The 18,775-nt window shown below is 39.4% G+C and overlaps 1 protein-coding gene across 3 annotated transcripts in view; it reads left to right on the forward strand.

The window, feature by feature from the left end:
- The first annotated feature begins 4,762 nt into the window (after nucleotides 1-4,762).
- The window catches only part of ARHGAP15 (Rho GTPase activating protein 15), a 333,280-nt gene continuing 319,267 nt past the window's right edge, over nucleotides 4,763-18,775 (forward strand). The window contains exons 1-2 of one of the 3 annotated variants that reach the window (XM_084523843.1): nucleotides 4,797-5,107; nucleotides 12,754-12,801. The gene's annotated coding sequence lies outside the window, so the exon portion shown is untranslated. Of the gene's footprint in view, nucleotides 5,108-12,753; nucleotides 12,802-13,258; nucleotides 13,417-18,775 lie in introns of those variants that run through there. The other 2 variants (XM_084523841.1, XM_084523842.1) reach the window with 2 other exon arrangements.

An 18,775-nucleotide genomic window follows, 5' to 3' on the forward strand; every position in this document is an offset into this window, starting at 1 on the left:
GCAACTCTGACTTGATCACGAGTCAATGGATTAAGATTTTGCCATACAAAGTACATGACTCATTTGCCCTTTTAAGGTCCGTTATGGTGTGATGTAAAAGTACCATTTTGGCAGTTTGGTGTTGTAGCACTTCTAGCATTTGGAGGACTAACGCTCCTGAAAATGCATTTACACTGCATTTAAAACTTGCATGTAACTAAATCCTGTCAAAGAAAGTCTTTACATAATGCATCAACATATGCTTGTTGTTTTTTTTGGTCTCTTTTTAGTACAGTATAGCTATACAATGGGTTGGAGTGGCTTTTTTCAGTTATTAAAATATCTCTAGGCTAGGCTGGCCTTTAAAATAAATATTCAGTGCCATAAAACACCTGGAAGACAGGGCTTGGATTTATTTAGAACTTTCATATTTCATATCTAGTAGTTTCCATTAACTTTTTTTTTTTTTTTTTTTTTTTTTTTTTTTTAATATATTTAACAGTTAAAAGTAAGGCTGTGTAGTGTTTGGCTGTGTAGTGTTTGATTTTTTTTTTTTTTAAAGTGTGAAAATAAAGAAATATGTTCTTAATTTTGAATTTTTCTAAATCCAAAGTGAAGGCAAAATAAGTAAAGATTCAGCGAATTCTATCCTAAACTTCTGTGCTGTTTTGTAAATTATGTGTTATCGAAACTTTAGCAGCTCTGCTATTAAGAGATGTTTTAATGCAAGATTATTTGTCTCCTAAAATTTGAGTGTTTTGGGTTTTAGACCTTAAGTCACAGTGCATATGTTCCTTCTATATAGCCAGCATTAAACTGTTGGAGCAGTTCTTAGGATCTATTTTCTACCACCTGTGACAATTTTTTAAAAATATCTTTTGCACTTTTAACACTGCAGTAAGTAAAATTGATTGTTTAGGAGAAAAATCAGCTCAGAGTAAAAGATTTTGGAAGATGATACCAGAATATTTATAATGCATATTACGGTTTAGAGGGTTGTGTGAATTTAACCATTAATGTATGTTTACACTGACATTTACACATAAGCTCCTACATTATAAACATTTATTGCTCAAGCAGGTAATATTGGGGACTGTTGTTATCTTGGGCTATAAGCTTGTGGAATTGTTGAATGGCCTTGTTGATGCATGAGTTCCTAGGAACCTTTTTTTTGGTGTTTAAGTATTCTGAGCCCTTACAGCAAAAAATAATGTCTACTGAATGAATATCAGCACTCTGAGAGAGCAAGTGCTGTGAACAAGGAAATGAATTAGGGCCCATGCAGATATAACTCCTTGTTCTCCTTTTTAATTTAAATATTTTAAAATCCACTACGAATGCAAAAAATATCATCCTTCTGGTGAAGAATATGGAATTAATACACTATTTCTTCATTATCACATAGCCTGCTAGTTTGCTAGTGGTGGTGGTTTGTTTTTCCAATGAATTACAAAGTTTTGGAACTTCATCCGTTTTCATTAACAAAAATTTTCATCTGGAGCCAGCAATTGTACACAACACACAGTTCTTCCAGGCTTGTGCTTGACTGCTGCCCACACTTGGTGTTATCATGGCTTGACTTACTCCCTGAAATTAGATTTGTTGCTAGAGGAAGGTGTCTGCTATACTAGCCAGACTATGGGCTGCCTGTCAGTCATCCCAACAGAGTAAAGACTGAACAAAATGAGAAAAAAAAATCAAGTTTTCTTTTCTCCCAAGTAGGCAGCTGGTCCAGAACAAGTCTTGGATGCCCTGTTCAAGAACCCGATTAAACTTATGATACCATTTGAACTTATCAGACCTGAGTTTGTAACAGCTTCTGGGCATCCAGCATCTTCAGTCAACAGTGGGTATTAAAACTGTTGTTTTAGCTTTAGTGCTCTGTGCTCTCTGTTATGAGATATGGAAATCTGGATGTTCACCAGCTTGATGACATGTCTCATAAGCAATGACGCCATGAGTCACTGAAATAGGGACAAGAAATCTGAGCTTCAGAAATGATGCTCTGTCTCTAACTTGCACAGTAAACACACAAAGGCCAACCTACAAAGCAGCAATCTGCTCCAGGTAATGCCTCTGTAATTTCCGTGTCCTGTTTAATTTTACTTGGATTAAATGAGCTCTTAGATTTTGCTAAATGGGTTTTTGCACATCTAAAGTATTTTCAGTCTTCCAGAGATCACACAGGAAGCTTGTGCTGCATAAGTTTAGGCAGTATGCAAAGCTGCCATCTTTTTATAGAATTTTGTCACTACTGACATACTGTCAAATGGATGTGAAGGAAATCAGACAGAGTATGCAACTTGACTTGAAATGTTAGGTGTACAGTGAAAGACATTTTCATGAAAAATGTCATGTCCTTGGTAATCTAGGCTTTCGACAAGGTAACAGACAAGTTCTTCTGTGGTATTTTTTACATTTACTGATGGTCACTTCACATTTTAGAGATTAAGTCCTGTTGTCCGCACTGCCCACAAATATTTAGTAATGGTAAAAATGCCTTTGCTTTTATTTGAGGAAAAAAAAAATGAGATATCTAGCTACAATAGATTTTTCAATTAGAGGTGCTCTAAAATTTGTTCCATACTACATAATCTATTGAGCCATGTAATGTTTATAAAAGAGCAAGCAATGAAGTAATACCAATGCAGGTTCTTTAAGCACTGGCTGTTAGCTTATGGAGAAAGTGCTGTGTTGCCTTCTCTCCTCATCACCTTTCAGGCATAGCATCTACTTTGCTGTTCCAAAAGTCCGTCTTTAAAGCACATCCCTGAAAAGCAGTGCCTACAAATAAAAATATTTTAGTTTAGAGCTGTAACAGCCAGCTCTCATGCTGTTCAACTCCCTCTCCTGTCCACATGCATGTGTTACCTCTTGAAGTGGTGAGCATTTGGGAACAAGGATGGTCTTGAGTCTGGTTTTGGATCTCTAGCTGTGAAATGAAGGTTGTAGAAGTTAGCATAAAGTCAGCAATGATGATGTAAGCATCGTTCTATTGCCTGATAGTTCTGTTACTCCTTCAGCAGTGTTATGTTTCCCCTTGTTCTTTCAGATTCTTCGTGGGTCCTTGAACCTCTTGTTTCCTATGTGCTTCAGGAGATGATAAAGGTGTTTGCTACATAAACTGTCTTGCATCTTGTTTTGCTGCAATAGGAAATTACTTGCCTGCAAATCTTTTCTTTTTTTTTTTTTTTTTTTTTTAATTTAATTTAATTTAATTTAATTTAATTTAATTTAATTTTATTTTATTTTATTTTATTTTATTTTATTTTATTTTATTTTATTTTTTCTTTCTTCTTTTTTCTTCTGTTCTTTTTTCTTTTATCTTTGCATCTTTGCAAAATTTCTCATGTTCTCCTTCAAGGTCTTTCTCAGCTCCACTTGAGCCTCAGTCCTAGCTCCTGTTTCCTAACCATCTCTGCGGTTTCTGTCAATTCAATTGAACACTAATTTTTGCGTCAACAAGACTTCCTTCAGTGTTGAAAAGCACTTAGCTCTTCACTTTAAGCTGTTTTCTTTACATTTCAGAAAAGTCATCTTGACATAGGACATTTGCCAGTGAGCTGATAGAAGGTGGACAACTTGTAGTTGTCCTTGGTTACCTGGGTGCATTGTGTTTTTCTGTTTTGATTCTCTGTAAGAGGGACATTGTCCCAGTTTTCCTTGAGGAAAGAAGGAGACAAAGAACCAGAGACACCAGGGAAGAAAATGGGGACAGTGATGGTGACAAAGGATGCTGGATGAAGCCTGTAGGAGGAGGAGGTAATGGGAATGGTAAAACTCAAAGGAAAATAGATATTTGTGGGCTGCATCCTGAAGCTTGTACTGCTAATCCATCTAGATTACCTTCTTATTCTCTCCCCACTGACACCAAGCTGGCTAATATTCTACCCAAATCCAACTGGCAGATAACTTTCCCCAAATATTGGTATGTTCTGCAGGATCCTTCTTCAGGGAGCCCACTGAATTCATTGTTGGATTTCTGCATTGGTGGAGCACATGTTCCTGAGGAGTTCCACTGGCACTACTCATCAATTATGAATCCTAAACTTGGGGATGAACTTTTTTTTCTCAGGCTGTATTGCAGTTCTTTGTTTCATTGTGGGAAATAACGAAAAAATCCCCCTAATCTGCCAAAGCACGAACAGAAGGCTCTGCATCCTGATCAACACGACAGCAGTCCTTGTGTGTGCACCACAACCACTGTGCCCCACAAGGGAACCCCAACTCCTCCAGAAAGATGAATGCACGCTCTGAAAGTCAAGCTAGAAATATCAGAAAGATGTTATCGTTCCTTGCTGAAAGGTCATGGGGGAAGACATCAGTGAAGGTGTGAAGGGGTTTTTCTGCTGGGCCAAAGACAAGGAGCCGTGTGACGTCCCTCCCTCTAGGTTCCTCCTGCCTGACAAGGAGGGACTGAGGGACCACAATGTTGTGAGCTGCTGGGCAGCAGATGTGTGTGGCTGTGCTTCTCCAAAGGCTGCTTAATGAAGAAGTGCTAAAACAGAAAATCAAAGAAGCAGAAGTGTTAATCAGAGAGGCAATAGTTCAAGTCCTTTTTTTTTTTTTAGTTGCAAACTCTGATTGTCCAGAATTTACTATTTTAGAAATCTAAAGTAACGGTACAGTAAGCATCACATTTACTTAAGCTTTGTTTCAAATCAGCAAAGCAGATTTGTTGTAAGCTATTTCAGCACTCAAAGGGTTTCATTGAAGGTAAGAAAAGGGAAGTTGTCTTGAGGCTTAGAATTGTAATTCCTTTTAGCATTTCCTTTTAAACGTCATGTTTACCTTCTGCAAAATCTAATGCTCCCTGTTTGTTGCAAGTTCAACAGCGGAGATATTTGCATACTTTAAAATTTGTCTTTTTATCCAAACCAGAAGAGTTTTGCCCAAGACTTGGGTGTAAGTTACTCACTGGTGCAATGGTTTAGCTACTGCTCTTGCAGGAAGTGGTTTTACTCTACTTTTTTTTCCTGCTTTCTTTCTATCTTTATGAGCTGAGGGAGATTAACCCGAATGCTGTCTATAGACATGTGACCTAGATGTTTTCCGTTTTTTGAAATAGTTAAACTGCTGCCGGTTGATGACAGTTTGAGATGAGACAAGGACTTCTGTGAGGCTGTAGGTAAGGAGTCTTAAATTCATCTTTTTGAAGTTCAGAAAACTTGTTGCTAATGATTTTTAGAATAACTATATCTATCTATATTGTGCATGTGTTAAATACAGGTTGTGTTACATGATTATTTTATTTCTATTGTTTGAAAATTTGGAAATAATAATAATAATGTAGAGGGTACATGTGAAATGATGCTTTAAAGGCAAAATTAGTGTTCAGAATCTAAAAAATCTCTCATGTCCTACGGAAGAGGCAACTGTATCTGATCCTCTGTAATATCCCAAGCTACTAATCACTTCTCATATCCCTGCCTTTACTAAGTAATTGTTCCCAAAAGTGGAGAAGGCCAGCAGCACTGGCTGGGAAAGCAAGTTAGGCCATGTTTCCCAGCATTTGCCTTTGCTGGCTGCAATTTAGCAGCGTTTGATTAACTCACTTCCTTGCTGGTGACCACGAGGGAGGTGATTAGTAACAGTAGGTACTGTAAGAATTGGTGAGTGGTGAAGGCTGATATCTAGAATTGTAGAATATCCTGAGTTGGAAGGGACCCACAAGGATCATCCAGTCCAATTCCTGGCTCCACACAGGATCACCCAAAAAACAGACTATGTGTCTGAGAGCATTGCCCAAATGCTTCTTGAACTTCAGCAGGCTCGGAGCTCTGACCATTGCCCTGGGGAGCCTGTCCCAGTGCCCTACCACCCTCTTGGTGAAGAACCTTTTCCTAATATGCAGCCTATCTAGTTGGTATTCAATATTGCTAGAGGCTGAAGACACTGATAGAATCTCTTGCCCTGTTTGTTATCAACAAGCTTTGTACCACTCTATTATTCATCAGTAGTGCTGATAGTAGTGCTGAATAGGGCATGGTGAGGTGTAAAGGAATTGTACAACAGATGTCCTTGGTTTATCCGAGGGGACTCTCAACGTTCCTCATGGAGCTGGTCAGTGGAAATGCCATGATAGCATGTTTCCTGCATAAAGCTGTTTAGATCAAGCCTAATTAGTTCTCTGCTCTGCAGCTAGCCAAAAGATGCTTTTTGTGTCCTGAGGCACATTTCACTCAGAGCTTTTTATCAGAAAGGTAGCTTTGCATTTCTGTCTGTGGGCACACTACTTTCAGGCCTTTATAGTCTTACAAGGAAATAAGAACCCACAAAGATGTTCAAGTAACACAATATCACATTTTGATTATGGGTCACACAAAGGAGAGTCAGAATTAGAGACAAAGATTTGTTTTCCTGCAAAGTTTGTGACACATACTCATGTTTGTAACTGATAGCCTTATCATAAGAAGCAACTTGTTTTTCATTTGGAAATACAGGTCAGAGTTGAAAGAAATCACACGTGGCTTGAAGCTCATTTTGAAATTGTGCATACTAATTGGAGACAGATTTTAGAGCAGTGTTGTAAGACTACATTTCAGATTTTCTGTACTTTTTTTTTTTTTTTTTTGGAGAAAAAAAGCTGTCCTGACTTCATACACAAAGCAGCACAGACAGGGAAAATGTATAAAAAGAACACATTCTCTTCCTGGGCTATGTCTGTACTGCTGCAATGTCTTAGAGTCATTTAAAATGCATTTTCCCAAAGAGCTGTGTGATTTGGTAAAGTAGTTTGGATTCTCAGAGTTATTTTTCTATATTTTCTCACATCCCTGCAACTTACCTCTTTGTGTCCAAAGGAAATTCATTTAAAAGAAGCACCTCTTGTTCACTTTACCTCTCAATCCAATTACAAGTGCCACATATATTTGTTCATGTTCTTTTCCAAATAGAGTGAATAGCTGAATTGTTTTCTGTATTTTAAAGCTTCTACTGTATACTACAATTGAATTACAAAACAAAACAAAAAATCCTTTGCCTTTGGTAGCAGTATTTGTTGTATAAATTGCCTTTTACATTGATAGAAGAGATGATCATCTTCTTCCAACCAAATGTGGATGCCTGTCCCCCTCAGTGGGTCCTGTCCTGTGGGGCTGGGATTGCCAGGGCAGCAAAGGAGATGTGTGTCTCAGGCCACGGGCTCGATCATGTTCCTCTCCACCTGGAGTGAGGCAGGAGCCAGTAACCAAAATGGTGACAGAGGCTCTTTTTTATTCTTCTCCAGATGTTTGGGTGGCATAGCACCACAACCTCTGGTGGGGGGCTAACTTAACTGAAGCCATTGTACACAGCTCTGATTTGGATTTCTCTATCTGTTTCTGGTCCATGACTTTACTACTTCTTTGCAGTGACAGATATTAATGAGGCAAGCTTCAGGACTGGTTCTAAAGTTTCAGGTCCATCGTGATCAGCAATGCCTCATGCAGAGGATGGCTTTTGCCATGCTGCCCAGAGACTTCAGCTCATTTCTGTGCTATGGAGTCCCGCAGACTTTTAGCAGTGGGAGCTGCTCTTTTCTCCTGGCCTATTTCTATTGAGTCACGTAGGGCTCAGTGAGTATATGCAGTGTCTTCCAAATTCTTTGAAGACCACAATGTGTAATTCTGATACTCGTCAGTTTGTCTTTTTTGGAGATACTGCTGTGCAGTGTCAGCTCAATCAGTTTGAGTTGCTAACTATTGTATGAGTTAAAGCCTGCATACTCCTAAAGATTGTCCCTCGATGTTGGAGAAGTCTCTCTGTTAGGTGTGTTATTAACCAGAGACCTGAAACACAGCAATTGTACTGATTCTTCCTAATCCTGTGTGTCTAAGTGGGCTGATCTCTTTTACAGACAAAATAAAGCATCGGTGGAGCTCCAGGTAGTTTCTGTGTTTCCCTCCTGTCCTACTTAAGACTTCTACATGGATGCAACAAAACTAGTTCTCAGTGCTACAAAAACAGAAGCTGGCACTGGGGAATGCCATCTATATGAAGGTGCTTTGATAGCTTTCATGGTTTCATTTGCTAACAGCATTAGTCCTGAAGTATTGAGATGGGATAATATTTTGGCCTTTGTGTATCTTCCATGATAATTCAAGAGCCATTCATAGCACAACTGAAGTCTTCTTTGGCTGATTGCACACCCTGTACAAAACTGTCCCCCTTTTTTTCCATCCTGTGGTGGTTTCCAGCAGCTTCTGTCACAATGAAACTAATTTCTGTACTGTTGACTTTGTCTCAGAGCAGGGTGACAGCCTCCATTTCCTTCAGCTCATTCACAACACCACAATCCCCTGCTAGGTGTGTTTTTGGAAATGTGTGAGCTTGGTCTAGGTGGGGACACGCTGATGTTATATCCTTCTGGAACTGTTTCACAAAGTTGATCTGCTTCTGGAGGTGGTCTCGATGAATCTTAGTTTCACTGATAACTCCTTTATCAGCATTTGAAAGACAAAAGTGTTGGCTCTTTGGCTGTTCTGAATGTTAAGGTTGTGCATTCATGCACTCGCTGTATCTTTGGTTAGCTTCCCTGCCTTGAGAAATGCTATAAAAAGGACGTTTTGAAGCCCAACTACAAAACAAACACAGCTAGCTTCTCGTTTGCACTGGTACTTCCTCAGTACACATCTATTTTCATTTCTAGAGTGAGACCGTTTTTGTGGAGTCTGTGGACATTATTACAAATTGAAGGACAGTGAGGTTACAACTTCCCAGCTGGCTGAAATAGGAGCAGAGAAAATGTTATTGCATTTATTTATTTATTTATTTATTTTTTTATGAAAGCAATCAGAATGGGAAAAGCAGGCATTAATTTTCTGGGCACAGGTATTTAGCTTTTGCAAACTGACAGCAGTAACCCCTGCTACAGCTCAGTCTACGGACCCAGTCAGGTCATGCTGGAAGAGATTTTCAGTGCATTACTTGGCTCATGCTGAAATAACCTGGAAGTGCTGATGCCTGGCACATGTAAAAGTGAGTTCTGTTTGCCAGAAACAATGAACCTAAGATTCATGCATGCTTGAAAATTTTGGCCTTTTTCTGTTCATTTTTCTGTATATACGTTCACCCTACTCAGCATGAGAAAAAACTACTTTGGGAATTAAACAGAAATGTATTGTAAGGTTACTTAACAAATATTGGAATTCTCCAAATTAACTTCTAAACTTCTGGGGGAATGTGCAAATCATAGAGTAAAATACTAATTCAGACAGTGCATGGTTCCTTACCAAAGAATTTCTTTGATAAATTAACTAAGCAAGTTTGACATTGCCATAGTTAGTGGGCAACAGCGGTTTAAGACACAATATAGCACTTCCTGCCATTCCAGATTGACAAGTATTAAATCATTCACTTGTAGTTAAGCTGGGTATTGTGGGTTTGTGCTGTGGTTTTTCATAAATATTTCTTCCAAAGCCTATGTCTGATATACTGAACAGGCACAATCCTTGAACAAATGAACTTTAAGTAACTTCTGATTCCATCTCCAAGACATGCACCAGACTTTCAGCACAACTGCAGTGTGATAAGAGGGGAGGGGAAGAAAAGGAAGAAGAAAAACCAGAAGTAAATAAGGCTGAGAGCAGAGGAGATGTGCTTTAACTATGTTTGCTTTTTGTTTCTTCTTTTCCTGCCCCACCCTGAGCAAAGCTACCACTGTATTTGTTGCTGAATCAGATACCAAGGTACCTATATGAACCAGATACTGAAGCTCCTCCTAGACCTGGCATAGTGCTTAGAGCCTGTACTTGTTTGCTGCTCAGGATGTTACTAAACTTTCTTCCTTTGTGGGCAAGGAGGGAAATGACATGAAAAGTCTGTGAAGACATTGAAGTGCTGGAGTTCTGGCTCCAACAGTAACCTTCATGGTTGGTTGGTCATGGCCTGATGGATTTCTGGATGCTCTTGGCATTTCTGGTGTCTCTGGAGCTGTGGCTCGGGAGGCATCTGCTGCTTGGCTGGCTGTATGTCTGCTTGGGATGGTGGATTTGGAGGAACCAGGCAGTCTACAGAAGGAGATGGACTCAGCGTTGGCATCCATGTGGGGATCCCCAGCCCGTGTGGTGAAGCTGGCCAGAGCCAAACCCCAACACATGCCATAGGACAGTCGGATGGTAACATTGTGGGTATCCACAGCAAACAAGGACAAAAGTCTCCCAGGCCGGGGTTCTCCCCTTCAAAATGCTTTTCTAGTGAATGGCTTTACTACAGATGAATCAACTTTTTCCAGGAGTATGTTCCAATTGTCCAAGCTGCTCTCACATGTGATGCCTTTTTGCTTTGGGCTGAGCAGATCTGAGGCTCAAATTGGAAAGATCTCTAGTATCACCAGAATGTTGTATGCTTGGTTCTGGTATCAAGAGGGAATAAATAAATAAATAAATAAATAAATATAAATAACAATTAGTAATCATTAATCAAAAGAAGTGGAACCAGCCTAAGTAAAAATATCTTAGCCACTCTTCAACAATTGCCCTTGGTAAAGGAGGCAAGGAGTGTCCCCAGTCAGCACAGGCTTAGAGAAACTGGTCCCTTCAATTCATGCTTGAACTTCCCTTGGAGAATTTAGCACTGGCTCTGGATTGAGTAGTGCATAGCTGCATAGACCTGAGAGTTTCAGAGACTTGAATTATAAAACTTCTTTTCTAGTTTTACTTTTCATCTAAAGTTTGAAGCTTTCTATCATATCTTTTCAAGAAAGCAAGAGAGTGAAGAAAGGGAATCTATTTCAATGTGGAGCAAAAAATGTATAAATTATCAGAATGAAAAATGTTCAATGCAGAGATTTCTTACCAGACTTGTTTCTTGCATCAAGATACAACTGTTTAGGGAGTTAAGCTGATGTACGATGTAGACATTTTAACTCAGGTATGTAGGACTGCAAGGGCTCACTTTGCACACAAATTCAACCAGTAAGGAACATGAGCTCCATGAGCTCTGCAAGTTACCTTGGTAAAATAAGCCACAGCTGTAATGTGCCTCAAAAGAACCAAACCAATGGTATCCTACAAAGGGTGGTGAGAAGAGCCTTGCTGTGGTGCTGAGCTGGGGGGTCTCCACCTGACCTCAGGTGTGCAGATAGTTTGCTCAGTGCATGGAGGAGTGTGACATGCCAGCCTGATCCTTCACAGCCACTGCTGCTACGGCCAAGGTGTAGTCATCTCTCATGAGGAAAATGGCCTTCAGACACCACATTATGCACTAAGGAAGGAAGGAGACTTGGGGAGAGACTGTTTATCAGGGAGTGTAGTGATAGGGCAAGGGGTAGTGGTTTTAAACTAAATGAGGGTAGATATAGATTAGATATAAGGACAAAATTATTTACTGTGACAGTGGTGAGGCCCTGAAACAGACTGCCCAGAGAAGCTGTGGCTGCCCCATCCCTGGAAGTGTTCAAGGCCAGGCTGGATGGGGCTTTGGGCAACCTGGTGTGGTGAGAGGTGCCCCTGCTCATGGCAGGGGGTTGGAACTGGATGGGCTTTAAGGTCTCCTTCAACTGAAGTCAGTCTATTATTCAAAAAAAAAAAAAAATGTAGTTTTCAAACACCCACCCATTTTAAAATGAACAGCACTTTGAAAGCCATCAGTTGGAACATGCAAATTAAATGCAGGGCCATCAACTCCATTTACATCACTACTTAATTTTGCTATTTAAATACATGGCTTTTTAATTTCTGCTCTTAACGATGTCGGGGGCAGGTGAATGGCTGCCACTCTTCTCACTATGACTGTTGGGGTTTGCATGCCAGATCTGGCACAGTTGCACTCCTGCTGTCACTGCTGCAAACTGGCTGCTCCTACCAAGTGCAGCACATCTGGGGTGCAACTGGAGGTGCAGGTGGGCTCTGGCTCCCGTCCTGCAGGGAGCAGGCATTCAAGGTATCTGGCATTGTCTTGAATCACCTTTGTGAAATAATGCTTTGATGCTTGGTCCTACACTAAACAAAACAAGTTTGTAATAATAATTTTAGGTGCATTTAATGGAGCCTATGTTCAAACTTCTTGCATAATCAAATGATATTTTGACACCCTTGGTATTTCCCCTTTGCTGAAAGCAGACATCTTAGTAGGTATACATTGTGATATGAGATACTATCACATCAAACAAACCTCTTTGTCTTACCCCCCCTGTGCCACATGGTGCAGGGGAGCAGTGTGGTGGGGCAGGCACGCCTGATGCCTTCTGCTCCACTCTGGGGCACGTCAGAAGCATCTGGTGAAGAAAGCAAACTGTGGGCCTCACAAAAATGCAGAAAGGGGGCTCACTCAATGCAAGCCGCAAAGAATTTCCCCTTCTAGTTCCTGCTGTAGCTTAAAAGTTTTCTCCTAAAATTGTAAGTGCAGGTTGTGCTGTGTTTCACAGAGCCATCTCTTGCAAGAGCAGCACCAGGAGCTCTGTAAAGGAAAGTGGAGATGGAGTGTGGGAACAGATTAGAAGTGTCTGGAGCTTTTTTTTTCCCCCCTCAGATGGGAAGTGGGAGCAGTGAGAAGAAGTAAGGGAGCAGCTGTAGGATCACAGCACAAAAACTGCTGCAGATATGTATGGAGAAGGCTGGAGGGAGGGTAGGAGGCACTTTCATGTGCTCAGCACGAGGGATTGAACATGATAGCAGGGAGTGGGAGGGAAGGGATCTTGCTGTCTGAATAAGGGAAAGGCCTCTTGTATTAAACTCTACTGAGATAGGCTGTGCTAGAAAGAAGTTACTTTTTTAAATTTACTTTTAAAATTGTTTTTAAAGTCTGAGAAGCTTTAAAGCCTGTCCTATTCAATAATCTCTGTATCTCTGACAGACTCGTTTTCTGCAGTGATGGGCATATGGAACTGCAGAATGGATTAAGGTAGGGCAAGTGTTCATTAAAAGTATTAAGTTGAGGGATAGTTTAAATGCCCCTCAGCAACAGGGGTAGAGCTGGAAACAACTGTCACTGCTTCACTGAGGGCTTACCAGAGCTCAAGGAGACTTTTTTGTCTAGTGAAGGTGATGCTGCAGCTGCAGGAACTTACGGACCAGGCAGCAAACTGAGGCACAACTTACAACTCTCCGAGTGTTTGGTAGCACCCAAATACTTTAAAGTGTGACAAACTGCATGTAGTCTTACTCCCTGGTGAACATGAGGTGCTTACCACACTGTGGACCAACGAGCCCTATCTGATATGGAGCCACACACATGGATGTTAACGTGACTCAGGTCACAAATGTGCTGTAAGGTCCTGCTCAAGCTGTTCTTGTGATAGCTTGTTTATATAGCCGCCGTCAAATTGAAAGTGAAATTTCTGTTGGCAGAGCTGTGAACTTATAGGAAGTTTGTTTCTTTGGCTATTCATGGCAGGCTTTCAGGCGTTTTAAAAATATTTTTTTCTAATACCTCAGTTTGTCTTGTGGTGCTAACTCTTCCACTTCTCTGGAGAGTTTGGGCTGTTCCAAAATTACCATCACCACATGTCGACTTCAGGTAAGCATGGAAAGTTTGGATGAATATCTGAATCTCTGTGGGGAGAAGTTCTGCAAAATTGAGCTGGAAGTATTTCAAGCAGTCTTACTTTGAAATTTCTGTCACTTCTGCTTCTGCTTGTATCTGTAAATACTGCAAGAATAACCTTTCCCATAGTATCTCATCACTTCAGATCTGGCAACATTAAAAGTAACAACACTTTTCTGAACATTTAGGCTATAGGAACAGATTTCTTTCAAGCACCGGAGAAAATTTGTGATTCTTATGTGATCTTCCTAGAGAAAACATTGGATTTTTTTTTCATCTATTCAGAATTAGACTACTTTAAACTAAAAAGTTGCCGTGTGGTAGGTGTCATATTCAGGTGTGAAGTGAGTTTGTAGGTAGTCAGTCTTATGCGTGGTGGTTGGAAAGCCATGGCTCTGTGCTGTACTAATTTGCAGTATATAAATTTATAGCAGGAAGGATGGAAGTGGGAGGAAATGATCTTTTTCTCACCTGAGGAAGGTCAGAAGTAACCAAGTAGTACTCCTCTGAGCCTTCCTAGTACTTCTAATGTATTATTTACTGTTAAATCAATTGACCTGTTGTGTTTTTTTATGATGCTGGGAACCTCTTGCTGTCATTGTTCTAATGACTGAACTACACTCATTCTGCTGTTCAATATCATAGGATGCACTAGAAGTGCTGCATATCAAAAAATATATATTTATATATTAAATACCGTGTACATATGACCAGTATTCACCATTTGAAGCATTGTCTAGCTTGTACAGCATGGAAAATGGAGGCAGGTGTCGTGGATCAGATGCTCTCCAGAAAGAAATGAAATGCTTTGCCAGCAGGAAGACCTAGAAGTAGCATTTTTTTTCCCAGGCATGTTCTTTTACATATTCAACTGAATTTCTACTATGGACGACTGTTCCCAGAACATATGCAGGCCAAACTGCACACAAGGGATACTTTTAGCTTCAAGTTCTACTTGAAAGTGAGATATTAAATTGACACAGGAATGGTGAAAATAGACTCCATTATGCTATCCCATATGATATACTGGGATAGATGAACTTTCAAAACAACTGTTACCTTTCCTGAGACCTTCACATGCAATATAATTAAGAAACCAAGTGATGCAAGAGACATGACCATATGCAGTCACATGCTGACTTGAAGAAGCTCTTTTACCCCATTGCATGTGTTTTTGTTTCTTTTCCAGTAATATCTTAGTGATATTTGCTAGCAAGTTTTTGTTTCTGCAGTCTGGTATTTAGCAGGTCATGGAGGATTACAGGACTAGAGGTGAATCTGTATTCATTAAATATGGTTGCGAAGAGTTTGTCATTGTAACTGTGCAACTTTGGAAGACTGTCTCCCATTCTCTTTCTTTTCTAATTCTCAAGCCATTGAGAAATAGGAAAGCATTTCCAGAGATAACAATTCTTTGGCCTATAGAGTACAAGTAGCATATTCAGATCTCTATTTTTATTTGTCAGCTGATCCTGCTGTTTTTAAGGGCCTGTGTATAACATGGAAAAAGTTAAAGCTTAGAGGCTTTAGGCTATCATCTTGTATAAGTTTTCAGAATGACACAGAGGAAGACCTTTAGCTCTCTGCTTAATTCTTGTTTGATTGCCAGTCTAGCACATCTGTTCATACTTTCTGTCTTCACATCTCTCTTTGTCCTATCCTTAAGAGGAATTGAGCAACAGTTTGCAAAGATTAGTATTTCCACTGAAACTGTATATTTGGTTAGGATATTTTGCTGCCATTTGCCAGAAAGTGGGACTCAGTATAAGCCTTCCATTATTATTTTATCCTTTTATTTTATTATTGTGTACAGTGTTATTACTAGTGGAAAAAAATAGAATAAACTACAGTCAAGCTTCATAGCACTAAGCCACTCCTCATATTTTTAGTGCTGCGGTCAATAGGCAGGAAATCACTGAAGCATCCAACTGTAACTGTAGGTTATTGTGCAGCATAGGCTCCGCACCCCTGTGGGTCTGACACACTGTAAGTGGAGAATCACGTATACCTAAGATGTGAGTAGCTATCAGCCATGAGAAATGAAGCAATTGCGTTTTAGCATTTTATTTCTTAGAAACTCAGTCATCAGCATAAACACATAGCATGTTCTTGTACCCCAGATTAAGTAACATTACTGCTGTACAGTGGTGAAAGTCTCTATACTTCCCCCTTACAGTCCATTATAAAGCATATTTCCCCACCTGGCTCCATAATGCAATAATTGGTTTGGCTTTCCTCCTTGGGTGTGCTTAGTGCTACTTTTGCATTGCTGTGAGCCCATTAGCTTCAGTAGGCTCACCATGAACCAGAGATCCAAATCATGTAGTCCATGTACAAACTTGAATTAAATGATTTTAGATGATAACACAGTTTGTTCCTATTAGATATTAAACTGATATGTGAGATTACAGTCACAAGATTTATGTAGTAGTTAACCAAGTGTTATTGTTAGAAATAACACCCTCTTAGTATGAGACTAAATAAGGTTGACATGGTCGTCATATCAAGGATCAAGTTAAAATCTCATTGGTAAAAGATTCTTTATCGTAAGCGTTATTTAAGAACAATGCTTGAAAATGCTTTTCTTGAATTGCACTACTGCCTAGGAAGTCTGCTATGATTTTGGCCAAGTTATGCCCAGATCCTTGTCTTTAGGTGCATCCTTCATAGAGACTGGTTTATATACCTCAGAGCATACATAAATTGTGATTAATGTTCTGAATTGCGTATTCCCCACATGGTAGCAGACAAATTATGGTGTAACTGAGCACTGGAAGAGGGAATGCTTGCCCAGAGGGGTTATGGAGCCTCCTTCCCTGGAGATATTCAAAAAACATCTGGGTACAACCTGGAGTGATGCGCTCCAGGGGGCCCTACTTGAGCAGGGGGGTTGGACTAGGTGGTCTCCAGAGGTGCCTTCCAACCTCAGCCCTTCCATGATTCTGTGAAATGTTGGGCAGTGAGATACTGCTACAAACAAAACAGGACAGGTTTTCTACTCTTCTCTTTGACAGACAAGAATCATGTACATGTAAATTTTAGCTGTCTGAAGAACTGTGGGCCATTTTTGATTTTATTTGTAGAAAGTCCTTCAGAGGTGGACTAGAATGACTACAAAACCAGCTTTTAGAAACATGAGGTGAGATGACCTCTGCAATCCTTGCTCAGTGAGTAGTCTGTTCTGAGACATCCATGAAAGTCTAACATGGCTACAAGAGGTAAAAAATTAAAAGACCATATAATAAATATTGCTATAAAAGGGATAATGATAATTAATGCTAATGGGCATGGCTTTTGTAGGAAGTAGGGCATATTAACAAACTCACCAAAGTTTGTTGATGACGTTGCAAGTTTAAATAAGTGAAACTGCACTGCTGAGTTTGGGACATTTAACATTTTATTGCAGATTGAATTCTGCAGGAAATTCTGCTTTATCTGATATGAAGGACTAAATCAAAATAAAGCCCAGGCAGTGGTGAAGCAGTGTCATTCCTGATCTCTTTCTCTGACTGGAGATGTGACTGATGGTTGAAATTAATGCTACTTCCTAAGTACAAATTATTCCAGGCCGGATGACATCTTTCTGAAATGGAAAAGGCATAGGAACGTTACATCTGCTTTGCATTTTCACTACAATGGATTTTTCTAATTTTCTAGTCCTCAGATAAGCTGGCTTCAGGACTATTCTGGGCGCCAGCCCAGGACACGGTATTTCTCAGCAGCCTCTGCTGTTTGTGCCCTGGGTGCAGATGTGTGACACGTTAACTGTGAGAGCAGCACTGGAAAAAAAATAAAATAAAATAAAGACAGAGCACAGCGGGAATAAGAATAATGTAAAAAGCTACATGACGGTTTACTTGTTGTCCCCTCTCTTTACCTGTAGTTGTTTCATCTGTCCCCCTTAATTTCCATCAGTTTTGTGTTAAGCACTTTCTGCCCCTGAGCTGTACTTCAGCAGAGATAATGAACAGCGTGGAGAAGTGGAGAAGGCTAAGAGCAAAATCCAACAGCAGAAATATTTACGTAGGTGTGTTGATTTTAAACAGTTCTTTCACAGACACAGCAATATGTTTTCTCCTTTGCAAGAATGCTCTGACTCACTGTATGTGGCATGAGCTTGTTTTTGCATTTGTTAACGCTTACTTCCTCTTCCATTTTTATGTATTTTTTTTTCTTTTGTTTTGTTTTCAGACTTATAGGTTTTAGTGTAAAGGTGAACCCAGTGCTGATTTTTATTTTTCTGTAACATTATTGTGATAGGTTTTGATGGATGCTCTTCATGTATAATGTTGCTCTTCAGCAGAAGAATGGAATTAGTGGATGCAACCACATGAATTTTAATTTTGCAGTGTTTTCACGTTATGATGAACCCTTTCATGTTCATTATGCTTCTGACTTGATGGTCGTGTAAATATAATGAGCGATGTTGGAAGAATTTAAAAGTTGATTTTGATGAATATAGAAAATTACATACAACCTTTTTTATCTCTTAATGTTAAAAAACAAATGTAACAAATTCAATTAATCATGAATATATATATTTTTTCATTTCTTGGACAAAAGTATTTGTTAGAAGTACTTGGTGCAAGATGCTAATGAATTAACATTTGCACACTGTCTTTCATTATACATAGCCATAGGAAATGTAGGCATAGCTCAAGTCAAAATTTAGAAATACTGCTACCCTCTTGTTTCTTGAAAACTAGCTCTGCATTGCAGAAAAAGCAACTGTGTACTAATTTTACCAATACTGTACCAAAATGCATTAAATAAAGTTCTTGGGTAACACTAGTCAGTCTGCTCACTATATGCTCCATTTGTGGACACAGCAACATGCCAGCATGTTAAAAACATGATACTGGCAACATGAAACTTCCTCTAGCTCCATGAGATGCTGTAGGAAGGGAATACTTACTGGTCATCCTTGTGAGACAGAAACTATATATAGGTTACTAATGACAAAAATGGCAATGAGACAAACCATTCAATTTCTACATTTTTTGCAAAAAGCTACAAAATAGAAATATTAAGGACTTTTTTTTTTTTTTTTTTTTTTTTTTTTTTCATTGGAAATGATGTTATTTTGTTTCCTTTATCATCTCAGAAATGGTGATTATATAGATAATAGAGACAAAACATTTTTTCCCAATCAAGAGAAAATTTAAAATAATTGAAATATTTTGGCTGTTATCAAACAGGATTTTGTGAAAACACTGCTTTTAAAAGAAATGTTATGTTTTTTTTTTTGTTGTTTGTTTGTTTGTTTTAAATGGTTTTGCCAAGACCCAGCATTTTGTGAGGAAGCCTGAGATGTGATCTCTGCAATTTGCTG

The sequence above is a fragment of the Aythya ferina genome (genome assembly GCF_964211825.1).
Source record: "Aythya ferina genome assembly, chromosome: 6".
In the NCBI taxonomy this organism is placed as follows: domain Eukaryota; kingdom Metazoa; phylum Chordata; class Aves; order Anseriformes; family Anatidae; genus Aythya; species Aythya ferina.